General features: G+C 37.6%; 1 protein-coding gene across 6 annotated transcripts in view; it reads left to right on the top strand.

Moving 5' to 3' along the window:
- PCDH17 (protocadherin 17) overlaps positions 1-13,930 on the top strand; it is a 505,466-nt gene that overhangs the window by 15,705 nt on the left and 475,831 nt on the right. The window lies entirely within an intron of this gene.

Genomic DNA, 13,930 nt, shown 5'->3' with positions numbered 1-13,930 from the left:
CTGAATTACTCATGTGTGGTAGTCTTATTCAAGTCCTAATGAACTTTACTTACCTGAGTAAAGTTATTTGTGTGCATAGGTATTTTCAAGATTGTGTCCTTAGGCTCATAGCCTGTAAACAGCTTTGCATAGATGAACTCCTGCCTCCAAATGGAGTTCTTGTTGAAGTCAGTGTGGCTGCACATGGGCTCATGAGTCCACCTGCAGGGAGCAGCATTAGCCTGTGTTAGGGATTAGTGCTTTATGAGCATTCAAAGAAGGCAATTTAAGGAACCTTAATGTGTCCATTTTCTTTACATTCACCTGTTGTGTGTGTGTGTGTAATTTTATTTTTTATTGCTGTTGTGATTTGGGATTTTTTTTAAAGTCAGAAGAATTATTTGTTTTACTACACTCAACTGGTTTTATGGCATTTTTCTGACTTGGGCATTGTCACAAACACAGCAGGTTGGAATGGCTTCCTTAGAGCCTTTACAGCCCATTAACTGAAAATCCATGGGAAAAAATAGGTTTATACATCACACCACAATATCAATTGATTTATTTATTCTTGATTAAAGCATCTGTATGATGGTTCTGAGTGCCGTGTCATTTAAATAAGATTATAAAATCAAACTACCGATTCAGTCAACTCACCCTCCTACCAAGCAGCTGCTTATAATCAAATATTAACAATCACGTATATTGGCCTATACATCAGTCTCCCATCCCCAGGTGAAACAAATAGGCCCAGCGGCTCTGCCCTGAAAGTTGACAAAAATCCATGCTATTTTGGAATGGGGCAGGAGGGAATTCCAGAATCCCAGGTTCCTTACAGAGAATACCTTCCCAGCTGTCATCTCTACTTTACCAAGTGACTCTAGCTTCAAAGCCTCCACAACTATGGCAATCTATCACAGGAGAGAGGCAGTCTGAGGTGGGCTGATCCCAAATTGTTTAGAGGTTTACAGGTCCAATCCATCACCTTAAAATCTATGGAAGCTCACAGAAAACCAGTGCAGGTTCCAGAACATAGGTGTCATAAGATGTCTTATGTATAAATACACCACTTATCAAGCTAGTTGCTGCCTTTGGTGCTAGTTCCAGTTTCATGTACAGCTCCTCTTGGCCTTCTGGCTAAGAGGGGTGAAAACATTATCTACTATCTGTTCTTATCAGTGTACTGCAATAGGTTAACCTTGAAGTCATAAAGGCATTTATCATGGAGGAAAGATCTGCATCCAGCAATTAAGGCCATACTTTTCTGGGCAGGCATAGATGGTGAAATGCCTTCCTTACCACCACTACTATATTAATAGTACTTTGGATCCAAACCTTATATTTTACAAAGTGCTTATGTGAAGATACATAACTGTTATGGTTCTAACATTTATTTAAGGAAATAACCTCTTGTTAAGTTTGTGCAGGCCTAAATTATTTATCTTATGTCATTGATGATAAAGCAACATCACAAAATCTTACAACTGCAGATGTACATCACACAGGCATTTGATGCCATCAGATTCGATAATCTGGTGTTCCTTCATTGTGGGTTCAGTTTTCAGTTCTGCAGGTGTTTCCATATACAGAGGATGTGACTCTAACTAGTGCTAGTTCATGGTTATTATATCTACATGAGAATAGACTATCATATCCATGAACCAAAGTACACAATAACAACTTTAAAATGTTGAAATAAATAGTTACATGAACCTAAATAAACAGTAACCCAGACAGAAGTAAATAATGTATACGTAAATAATGTAGATGGCCTTCAGTGAAGAATTAAATAAAATTAAAGGCTTAATTTCTGACTGGCTCTAAGAAAATCTTCAAAGGAGGAAAATATTCTGAATGCTCCTTTACAATTTCTAAAGTACCAGAAGCATGTGAAGGGCACCAATTTAAAGAAAAGGGCAACTGAAAAAACAGTGGGAAAATGCAGATCTGCCTCTGTATATTTCTTAAGTATTGCACTGACAGACAGCTCCAATGCCCTGCTCATTTGTGTCCTCTGCCCCTAGCAGGATGGCTCTAAAATGGGTCGGCAACCTCTGGCACGTGACTCGCCAGGGTAAGCACTCTGGCGGGCTGAGCCAGTTTGTTTACCTGCCGCGTCTGCAGGTTCGGCCGATTGCGGCTCCCAATGGCCAAAGTTCGCCACTCCAGGCCAATGGGGGCGGTAGGGAGCTGTGGCCAGCAAATCCCTCAGCCCGTGCTGCTTCCCACGGCCCCCATTGGCCTGGAACACGAACCGCGGCCAGTGGGAGCCGCAATCGGCCGAACCTGGAGACCCAGCAGGTAAACAAACTGGCCTGGTCTGCCATGCTGCTTATCCTGGTGAGCCGCATGCCAGAGGTAGCCAACCCCTGCTCCAAAACTGTACTATATCTTAGATTTTCCCTGGAGACAAGAGCATGGAGTCAGAGTACTAACACCTGTGCAGATTTACATTTGTAAATCTGCTGGGTTTGGAGTAGAACATATCACATACAGGATCTGCTCTCTTGGTCATTCACCTTTCCCTATCTTCACCGTCAAAAACCTACTAAACCCCAATCATGTGTCTGTGTAGAAGGGCATCTGCAAGTGTGTATGGGGAGGTGGAACATACTGTATATGAGTTCCTTCACCCATCATTCCACTTGTTAAGAGCCCATTGTAATCTTTTCCCTGCAGCTTTTCAGCTTTCTGCAGCATTCAGTGTATATGTATGTGGGAATATAAACCCCTATGTAAGTACTCAGTTCTGCTCCAGCTGAAGTAAAGGGTTGATCCAAAGCATATTGAAGACAGTGGAAAAAAACATCAGTTTATTTCACTGGGCTTTGGATAAGGCTTGGTGTGAGTTTCGCCATTTTCTTTAGAGGGAGAGGGAGCAGCCCCAGACTATATAAACAGTAGATTAAGGTGTTGATATAAATTAAATAAAGCTAAGACATTCAAAACAGAATGTCTCTCATCAGTATACTGTGAGTTCAGGATAGTATACCAATAAAAGGACACATTTTGATCTACCTCCGTACCATATACTGTTACTTTTATATTTTTCCCCTAGAAAACATGTTTCAGTGCTCTTAGAAAAAAGAAAACAGTAGTAGTAAGAATAGGACAATTCCTGAAGTATTTACTTGCTTGAGTGGAAGTTTGAGTAAGAACTTTTGGATTTCATTCAAAATTAAAAATAAAATGCCCCCAGATCAGCATTCACGAGCATTGTAAAACTAGTGTGCATGATAGAAAGAAAAATGTAAGAAGATAAAGAGATTGTTTTCATACTTCCAAGGGAGAATTGCAAACAGAGAGAGAGGAAGGAGAATATTTTTTTAAATTATGCAAAAATTTTTGGACTGTCTCCTTAACTTTTAATATCCTTGCTTTTGTCAGCTTGTATGTAATTTTTAATTGGCTTAACTTTCAGTGTTAACATTTAATAAGTAAATCAGGATGACATTGGTATCAAAGTTGATATCAAAGATGTATTATCTCTTTTTGCTTGTGATTCACACAAGTCCTAGAGCAAGCTGATACAGTGATAAGGTGGTGGAGATATCATCTAGTCATTTAACTGTAGTTGAGTCAGTTAATTGTAGTAAACATAACATCTTGTTGGGAATGCTAAGGTAGATTCAACACGGTGAGAACCATAGATAAAAGATGCATTAAAGCATTTCAGATTCAATCATTAAGTTTCATTGCACCCATCTGCTACCAGAAAATATAATTCGAAACTTGATTCATTGACCTTTAACTGTCATTTTGGACTATGTTTTTTAAATCCATATTTTCAAATCAGAGTTAATTTGATAAGAGCAATGCCCACTACATTTTAATGCAATTATTTTTTGCGCAATTTTAACAAAAAATATAATCAGGTTTTAATGGTCGGTTGTATATTCTGCTAATCCAGTCAAAGTAGTTATCTAATATTTTATGTGCTTAAAAGCAACTAATGTTCAACGTCATTAAGGCTTCTGTTAAATAGGAGGCTTGCTGAACTTTTTACTGTTATTTTATGCATGAACTACTACCTCTTATTAATTATTTCCAGGGGTCCATGTTACACTAAAGTTATACTTACAAGCTCCAATCACACCAAGATTACACAGCATGACACAGAGGCTAAATAAGAACTGAAATTACATAGCACTTCAGGTATTCATTCCGAAAGCATGCTTAGTTTCATAGCCTTCCTTGTATTTTTTCTGGCACAGATGCTGTCTCATACAGGGGGGATAGTACACACAATCCCCTAGCACTTCTCCTACATGTGTGGCACACAGGTAGAGTTTCTTGTAAAATTACAGGGTTACTTAGATCAAGCAGGAAACATGTTGTGATAAGTGAGTGTGATTTAATGTCCTCTCAGTGATGGTATGCTATTCTGTTGTCTGAAGTTCATGTGATGGAAAAAAATGATTAGACAGCTGTTTCTTCAGCTGGTGGGATCAAATTCCTGAAATATTTTATATAATGTAGAGACAGATGTACACAACATAACCTTGTAATCCCATTTCACAGCTTTTCCAAATACTGGGGAGCTCGATAAATACAAATCCGATTATATTGGTAGCATAACTCCATTAATAGGATTCAGATCTACATTATTGTCAAGTCAGTGCTGTTAATATGATCCAGTATATTAAATTGTCAGGAAAACTAGAACGATAGATGCATCTGCAGCCTAATTGACAGGGAAGGTCTTTCAAAAGGTTCTTAATGTGGTTTTTATTGACAATGTAGCTCTAGTAAGTACATATCATTGGTCAACAGTGAAAATATATTGGATACAACTATACTAGTAGGCTAGAGTGAAGTAGTTATTGTTCTGGTTTCCCATACTGCCATCTTAACTTTGATATAAGTCATATCAAGTCCCCTCATAAGAACTTCACAAATACCTCTTAAAGCATCAGTCTCAGCTGCAATGCTCACAGGCATTTGACATGTTGTGAATTATTTTAAATGTGCTCATCTTTTTTTTTTTAAATGAATAGAGGCAATACAGAGTAATGTAATAATGTGTCGTGAATTTCATTATGTTTATTTATTGATTCTACTCTGCGATAGCAGAGGCAGAGCTATTGTATTTTCTGCCAGAGCTCTTTATACAGTGTGGTATTTGGCACATCTTTCTATATGAATTTCTTGTGCCTTCTCCAAAAAATAGTTTATTTAAAAAAGTCATATTACCATTAAAAATATTTTCTTACTACTTTTCCTTCACCTTGTTTATGTTCTCATCAGATGTTCACATCTCATACGAATGAGGCTCAAAGACCTCCTAGTGAAAAAAAAAAATCCATTATGCAGCAAGGGAAGTAAGAGTTGGGCCTTCAAAGCCTTCTCTGTGATTCCCATTTTAGTAGGAGAGGAGTCATGGACTGAATGAGGATGTCACCCTTTCCCCAGTTCTCCTCATTTTCACGGAGAGAGATTTGGCTGCTAGGTGTCTCTTGCATCTCCTCTTGAAGTGATGGGGAGAAAAAAGGATGTGTTAGTCTGAAAGAGTTTTCCCTCTGAGGAGGGGAAGAATTGATCATGAAGAGATTGCATTATCTCTTACGTCTTTTATTTCAGATGCAAATTTGGCCAGGATCTGTCCATCCCCTTTCCCATCTATCTTTCACTTTTCCTTTTTACAAGGGGTAGGGGAAATTTTGGCAAGTATTCTTACATCTTTTGTGTCTGGTGAATTGCCAAGTACACCATTGGCAGAACTTGGCAAATAAATAATAATACATGGATTGGGGACTGATTTGGCCAGGATAATCTGAGATGCTCCAGTTTATTATATCAGATGGAGAGAGTGGAGGATATTGCTCATTCTTTTGTTCTCTGTTTTCCGGGGTAGGTGTGTATATGGGTTTGAATGTGCAATCCATGGTCTTTGCACTAGAATCCTACTTCCTTTGGGCAAAACAAATGCATGCTACCAGCAACCTGCAGTCAGTATCCCTACAGCAGAGGCCAGTGGTACACATTTTCACACATGCCCTTGTTTATTTTTGGTGTCATGTGTTTTCTTAATGAACATGTATCAGAGGGGTAGCTGTGTTAGTCTGGATCTGTAAAAGCAGCAAAGAATCCTGTGGCACCTTGTAGACTAACAGACATTTTGGAGCATGAGCTTTCGTGGGTGAATACCCATTTCGTCGGATGCATGTAGTGGAAATTTCCAGGGGCAGGTATATATATGCAAGCAGGAAGCAAGCTAGAGATAACGAGGTTAGTTCAGTCAGGGAGGTTGAGGCCATGTTCTAGCAGTTGAGGTGTGAAAACCAAGGGAGGAGAAACTGGTTTTGTTGTTGCCAAGCCATTCACAGTCTTTGTTTAATCCTGAGCTGATGGTGTCAAATTTGCAGATGAACATGTGTTTTTGCACAATATCATATGTTATCATATTGGAAAAATCATATAAGTACACTATACATTTTCTAATATGGAAACCCACAGTTTACAAGTGTGAAGCTTCCCAGCCATGTATATATGTAATATAAAATATGCCTCAATGGTGCAATTCCAGAAGGAAATGAGAGCACAGCACCTGAGGACAGTTGTTCCTAGATTTCTCTAGAATGGTTTCACTTTTTAATTCTATCCTCCAAATAGCTAAAATTCTTCATTGCTGATTTATGTACAACTCCTTGTTCGCTGTTGGGCCAATAACTTTTGTTAATGGTAAAGGTCTGAGGTTTAAGGTTTTTATACTGAAATAAAAAACTAAGTCTTCCGGCCAAGTAAACATATTCAGCAGCAGATTTACCAAGAAATCTTTTCTTTCTCTTTGTAGAAAATTGTACCAGGTGGAACATACACAGTTTCTAACAAAATCAAGACAATTGTCTGTTCTCTCAAAACTAGATTTGGCAGAAAACAGTTCTTTTGTCTTGCGAAGTGATTGCCAGTATGTAGGAGCTCTGTTTCTCTGGGCGGAAAATACTTGGAATTAAGGTTTTCAAGAAAAGAATTTGAAGATGCTAGAATTAGATATTAAGTGGCAGTCTGTTAAAGGGGAGCGATGTTCCATTTCATTTTCTGCTAATGTTTAATTAAAAAGATGTTAGAGTCAGCAAAGATATTTTGCTTTATTGTAGTTTCAGGTATGAACATCTACATAAAATAGACTTGCATTGAATCACACATTTTGCAGATGTCATGGTTGTTCTTGTAATTCTGAGAAAGATTATGAATATTCTAGTTGCCTAATATTCATAAATCTGATTAATGTTTGTCTTCTTTTTTAGATATTAGAATAAATCTTCTTCTAATATGACAGTTATTTCTGGGCACAATTTGTCAAGAATACTTGAATACAATGTTTCTCTAAAATTTTCTGGAATTGTGTTGTTTTTAGACATTTATTTTTACAAGGGAGGGAGCTGTTAAGCTGCAATCTTGAATTTTCTGTCTTATTTTCTAATAATTTTATACAAGCTAATTAGAAATGTACCAATAGTGGATTTCAGTCTGGAGAATTACAGTGTAATAGTGGCCTAATTTTGTAAAACAGCTTTTAAATTTGCACCTATGATTTTGGAAGTTCTGCACATGCACAAACACCCAAATTTGTGCCAGTAAAAACCTTTGCATGCACCATTGTGGGATTTTGTGTACACAAATATTAAGAGGCAAAGTTCAGGCCCCTTTGGAAATGAAATACTCATGTAAGGGATGTACTGATGTTTCCAATATGGATCCAGATCATATTCTTCTGTCATAATACCCAAGGGAAATGACTCTAGAGGAGAAAATCTCCAGAGATATCATGAAGTTGCCCTATGTTGTCCCATTTGGAATTAGTGGGATGTGTGCAAACCTGGTGGATCCCAGAGGGTGTACCTTTCTCCTGCAAATCTTCCCAAAACAACAAAACCTCTAGAGCCATTGTGGATATAATCTTAATTTACAAAACATCAAAAACATTTCATTTCAACTAATATAGATTTCAGTGCCCACATTCCTCCCTTGCATGGATTCACAGAAATTAGAAATAGGAGAGACCTGTTAGCTCTGTTAGGCTATCCTCCTCTGCCACTAGAGGAATGTTCACTGTAATACAACATCATCTAGTGCTGTATCCAGTCTTGTTTAAAATGTTTCAAATGGTGGGGCTTTCATATCTTTCTACAGGAGACTATCCCACTCTAGTGGATCTCATTAGGAAGCTGTTCCTAATATTCAGCCTATTTTTATCTCAATTTCCTCCTTTCCTTTCTCTTAAATTAATCTTTTTGCAAGTAGTAACTATTGTAAAATTAGATAGAGCCTAACCAGTGGACATGCAAATTTCTGGGTCACATGGTTGTGAATTTGGAAGTTGAGAATTCTAAGTTCCTCATATGTAAGGAATAAGCAACTACAGTGTTGGTGTACTGAAATGTATTTCTTCTGAGTTCACAGACCCCAGCTGGTATCACAGAATGTGGATAGGTAGGTGTATACCACAGCATGCAATTTCAAATTCCATCCAGCCAGCATTTCTTCTAATAGCAGAATTTGTATGTGTGTTCTTCATCAGTTCTTTATTATCACCATGCTTGATCCCTGTCTAATGCACTGTTAGTTAATTTTACTCAGTGAACATCTTGAATTCCAAATAAAATCTCCAAAATCTGATGCTATAAAAGCTGTCCTCTCTGGGGTTTTGGTGAGAAGGTGGGTAATGCTATCTGCCTGTTCAACTGGGGAGCAGTTAGTGTACTGGGCTACTCCAGGCTTCAGATTAGTAGCTGTTGCCCTACACCCCTTATATGGGGATTCCTGATCACTGAATACATGTAAAGTGCTGTCACCTCTCTGCCCAAACGCATTTGAATCTGGTGTAGAAAATACCTGCCTAGCAGCCAGCGTGGCTGCCCCAACTAGGCCCTACTATGCAATGGTTCTGTGGATAGTTCTAATAATTATAAATTGCAGTTCAGCTCTGATTCTTGAATACCCATTCAACATCTAGTTCAGACAAAAGCTGACCAATTATTTCCTAAAAATTAAAATTATTAAGAGAACTGCTTAGATTGCAACATTTACAATAATAAATAGTGTTTAATAGAGGTATAATTTGCCTGCCCTTTTATCTTCCTTCTCCTCCAAACACAAAAGACTGAATTATCTGCTGTTGTAATGCCACTAAGTCTTAAAGTTTGACTTTGTTACTCTGGTTGTGTGATACCAGTGGCGCTTGAGGTCTTATCCTATAGTTCTTAAGTAATTAAAATCCCATTACAATCAATAAACCTCCTATAAATGATTGTGTTACATGTAAATGAGTTCAAAAGTTAGCAAGGAATATGGTCATACAGTGTACCACTAACAATATCTGCAGCTAATAACATGGAAAGGTTTTTGGTAGTCAGAGTGAAACAAAATGCTTTTTGCTGGTGCTAGGTTTTTCAAAAGCCATACATTGCTTAGAACTGCAGCTGTGTGGTATAAAGCGGCAAGACTAATACGTCTGCTGAAAATATTTAAGATGAAGTTTGGTAAAAATGTTTTGTATCAACTTTCATTTGTATTACATTTAATTTTTTTTTTAACATCTGCTCATTTAGGCTGGGATTGTCAATACAACCCATGTGAGTTAGGCACCCAAATAATTCAAATCGGTGTGAGTTGTGAACCTGACTCCCTTAACCGCCTTTGAAAATCTCTGCCTCAAAGCTTAATGTTTAGTATTTATTATCAATTGCTACAGTATATGTAAGGATAGTATATGTAAGGATTTTGTCCTCTAGCTTAGAGTGCCCTGCTGTAACTCATCATTGGTAGGGAGTTTCCAAGCTTAAGTGGTAAAAAGTCTGTTTCTGGAGTTGAAGGAGTAGGATTTTACACTTAGTTCTGCAACGATACAAAGATTATCTAGTAATTGTGTGTGTTCTTTTATAACAATGAACTTATTGTAGGATGGCACCCAACTGTTTTTTTTTCTGCTAAAATATAATGTGAAGAAAATCAGTCCAATTATTATTGAGTTACAGGTCATTAACCTTTACTTTGAATATGGAGCTTCATGGTAGCAGCTCTATAGTTAAGATTGCAATTAGGGTTCCATTATGAACCCTGTTTTTCTTATCCCTTGTAACTTGGCATAGAAGAAGTATTTTCAGCTAAAATTCACTTTAACATTTAAATTCAAATGTATGTATGCCAAAGAATGTTAGTTTATACAAAAAAAATTAAAATTGTGGAAATGGGAAGTAAATAATCAAATACTCCATACAACCTCTTGAATAAATGTTTGTTCATAAAATGTCACATCTAATATTCAAAAAACAACTTTAACTGTTGTCGTGTACTGAACTGTCATCCATCTAGCAGGGTTATGCTTTACACCATAACATCTACATCATTAGAGATTTTATAAGTTCTTAGTTCTAAATCTTTTTGCCACCCCTCCCCCCAGCTCCTCTGTGCTTCTCTGGCAGTGGAAAGCAGACAGCTTGCTCACTCAGTCAACTGGGTTTCCCCTTAAGTAGGCAAATCCCCAGGTGATACAAAACTGGTATAGCCTACTGTATGCACCTTGTTCCTATCCCCCTTGGTACTGGAGACTGAAGGGGGTGTGGCGACAACACACATTGCTCGGAGAATACTGGCAATACACTACTGCTATGGGGCAAGTACAAAACAGTGTAACATGGCTTGCTCTGTCTTGCACCAGTGATCAAATACATTCAGATGATCACAGGATTGGAAGGGAAAGATGGAAAAAAGCCATCTACACCCTTTCCCCAGTTATACTATTAGCACTGGCCCGTGGATTACAAATGAAAGTGTAATAATATATTCTAGACCTACTCTATCTCTCTTCCATTATATAAGTAAGTAATGTAGAAGCCTTGGTGAAAGAAAGGAAATAATAATTATTATTTATTTATTATTTTTTATTTTTTAAACATCATAACCCTGAGTGCCTCGGAGGAAAGAGGGTGAGAAGTTTGCAGAAATGGCCTGTTGTGATTTGGTTATTATTCCTTGGGACGATAGGTAAAGGTATGATACAGATGGTATGATGATTGGTGCAGTTCCAAGAATCTAGACAGAAAGTTTGAACAGAGTATTACAAGGCATGGGCATAGATGTAAGGTGGATTGAGCTAAATTTAATAAATGACCTGTATCTATAAAATAGCATCTTTGACTTTAGGAAGATAAAAAAGGAAATTATATTGAGCTATCCAGTCTATATAAATATACTGGATGAGGTAACTTTGGCTTTTTGCCTCATAGTGGATTGATAGAAGGGAACAGTGTTGATTCTGGGTGGTCTCTTGAACATAACACATCATTGGGATTAGGAAGAGGCAAATGTCTGATTAGTGAAGATAAGAGCAAAAGGTTGGTATCTCTGGCCAATAATAGTTAAGATGAATGGGATCTGGAAAATGGTCTGTGGTTGGTTCTATTGGCTATAACCAGTAAGCTGAGTAGGATCATCTGTGATTGGTGGGCAGTGGTAGACTGTTTTCAGAATATATATAGTGTAGGTTGGGTGAGTATAAGAGCATTTCTGATCTGTAGGCTGAGACTGAACAGGATATGGGGGCAAAGTTAAGATTGTTTTGGGGATATGTTATGTGATATTTAACATGTGAACATTTAAGAGAGAACATAGCCTAACCAAAAGAAGGCTGAGGGGAGATATGATTCCGCTTTATAAACATATCAGAGGGATAAATATCAGGGAGAGAGAGGACTTATTTAAGCTTAGTACCAATGTGGACACGAACAAATGGATATAAACTGGAAACTATGAAGTTTAGACTTGAAATTAAACAAAGGTTTCTAACCATTAGAGGAGTGAAGTTCTCGGACAGCCTTCCAAGGGGGTGTGGGGCAAAGAACATTCTGGCTTAAGACTAGCTAATGACGTTTTATGGTGAGGCTGTTATGAATGGGATAGCCTAATTTTGGCAATTAATTGATCTTTGATTATTAGCAGTAAATATGCCAGTGATCGTGATGGGGTGGGATCTGAGGTACTACAGAGAATTTTTTTCTGATTGCTGGCTGGTGAATCTTGCCCACATGCTCAGGTTTAACTGATCGGCCATATGGTGGGTCAGGAAGGGATTTTCCTCCAGCAGATTGGCAGAGGCCTGGAAGTTTTTCGCCTTCTCTGCAGTTGGGGCATGGGTCATTTGCGAGGATTCCTCTGCCCTTGAGGTCTTTAAACTATGTTGGCGGGATTCAGTAACTCAGACGTAAGGTTTCAGGGTTTGTTACAGGAGTGGATGGGTAAGATTCTATGGCCTGCGTTGTGCAGGAGGTCAGACTAGATGATCATAATGGTCCCTTCTGACTTTAAAGTCTATGAGTCTGTGAGTCTATTCTTACAGTTTATCTTCCTTCCCCCATTCCATTATTGTTATTTTAATTACTTTAAATAACTAATTTTTAAAACTGTAATATTCATTGATATATTACAGCCTACATGTTAAGTAGCAAGCTTAATATAAATAAAAAGCTAACAGAGGCTTTTTTTTTTATAGTAGATATTAAGGATCAAGTTTCAAAAGGGCCAAGCACCAAACTGCTTCTGTTTAGGCATCTAAATGAAGTGCCTGGATTTTCAAAAGTGCTCAGCTCCCTACAGTTCCTACTGTGAGCACTTTTCAAAATCTTGCCTCAATAGTGAGAACTGAGCACTTCTGAAAATCTGGTCCTAAGAGACTTGCCTAAGGTCACACACAAAGCCAATGAAAGAGCTGGGATTAGAACCCATAACTCCAAAGTTCCATTTCACTAGACTACATTTTCTTAGGTTATACCTAAGAATATGATGTTTCCCACAACAGAATTCCCTTTTACCTTCTAACATCTGAATAAAATCAGTTGCTATATGCATATATAAACCTCTATATTTGAAAAGCACTGTGAAGATTTGAGGCTACAACAGTGAATTGGAGCCATAAATCTAAAACATTTTGTTTTGAAAAAAGGGGAGTAAAAGTCTGATTCTGTTGTCAGACATATGATTTGCATTGCTACGCCTCTTAAAAGAAAACTCTCACATGTGCAAAATCAGATTATTTTTAAATCAACATACACAGTGTGGTGCATTTCAAATCTGAAATTTGAAACTGCTTCAAATGTTAATACAAAATGCCTGGTAATACTGTACCAGTTGTCTGTGCCAAAGAGTTAATAAGCAGTAAGAGGGGAAAAAATACCACAGAATAAATACTCTTCTTTAACTAGTGGGTGAGAGAATGTAGTTTTTCCCCCAAATAATCTGTAGTTTAAAAAAAACCCACCACAAGTTATGTAGCTAAATTTATTTTGCATATACTGGGAGACTGATGGATGTTTGATAGTTGGTTGCAGCAAGCAACTTAGAAGAGTAGATTTCAGGTGTAGGGTCACATTCTCCCAAACTTCCCATGCAACTTAAAAACAGCAGCAAATCATTCTTATTACAGTGGATCTTCATCAGTTGCACATAACTATAAACAAACCTAAGAAATTAAGTTGGGAGTCAATAGGGAAAACAAATATTTAAGAGACTAGTCATTTATGTAAACACTTGTCCTGCAACATTAAACCTTACCTTGGGCCTTCTGCTTCGTTAATTGAGTGCTCCCTGTGTTACTGATACTTATGCGCTAGATGCTGTTCCAGAACTCATTGGTGCGGAGCATAATGGCATGATATGAAGTGTTTCAGAAAATAGTAGAATCTTTGTCGCTAAGTCAGCTGCAAGAAGTGACGTGTATGAATGTATAGTATATGGTGTTTTATGAAAGATACAGTCTCTTTCTCTCTCTTTCTCCCAAAGAACTCTAGTTGATGATACAAGGGGAATTCAGTTCCCTTTGGCAGAACTCCATGTCAGTCTGGATGCTGTAAATACTGTTCTACAGTTACTTAGCTCATACTGCTAAAAATACACTACTTACCGACTTTATAAAGTATCTTCTTTTTAAAAAATGTTTGGCAACAACAATCATTTA

Source organism: Chelonoidis abingdonii, chromosome 1, assembly GCF_003597395.2.
Source record: "Chelonoidis abingdonii isolate Lonesome George chromosome 1, CheloAbing_2.0, whole genome shotgun sequence".
Classification (NCBI taxonomy): Eukaryota; Metazoa; Chordata; order Testudines; family Testudinidae; genus Chelonoidis; species Chelonoidis abingdonii.
Note: the sequence above shows the minus strand (reverse complement) of the source record. Positions and strands in the feature narration are given on the sequence as shown.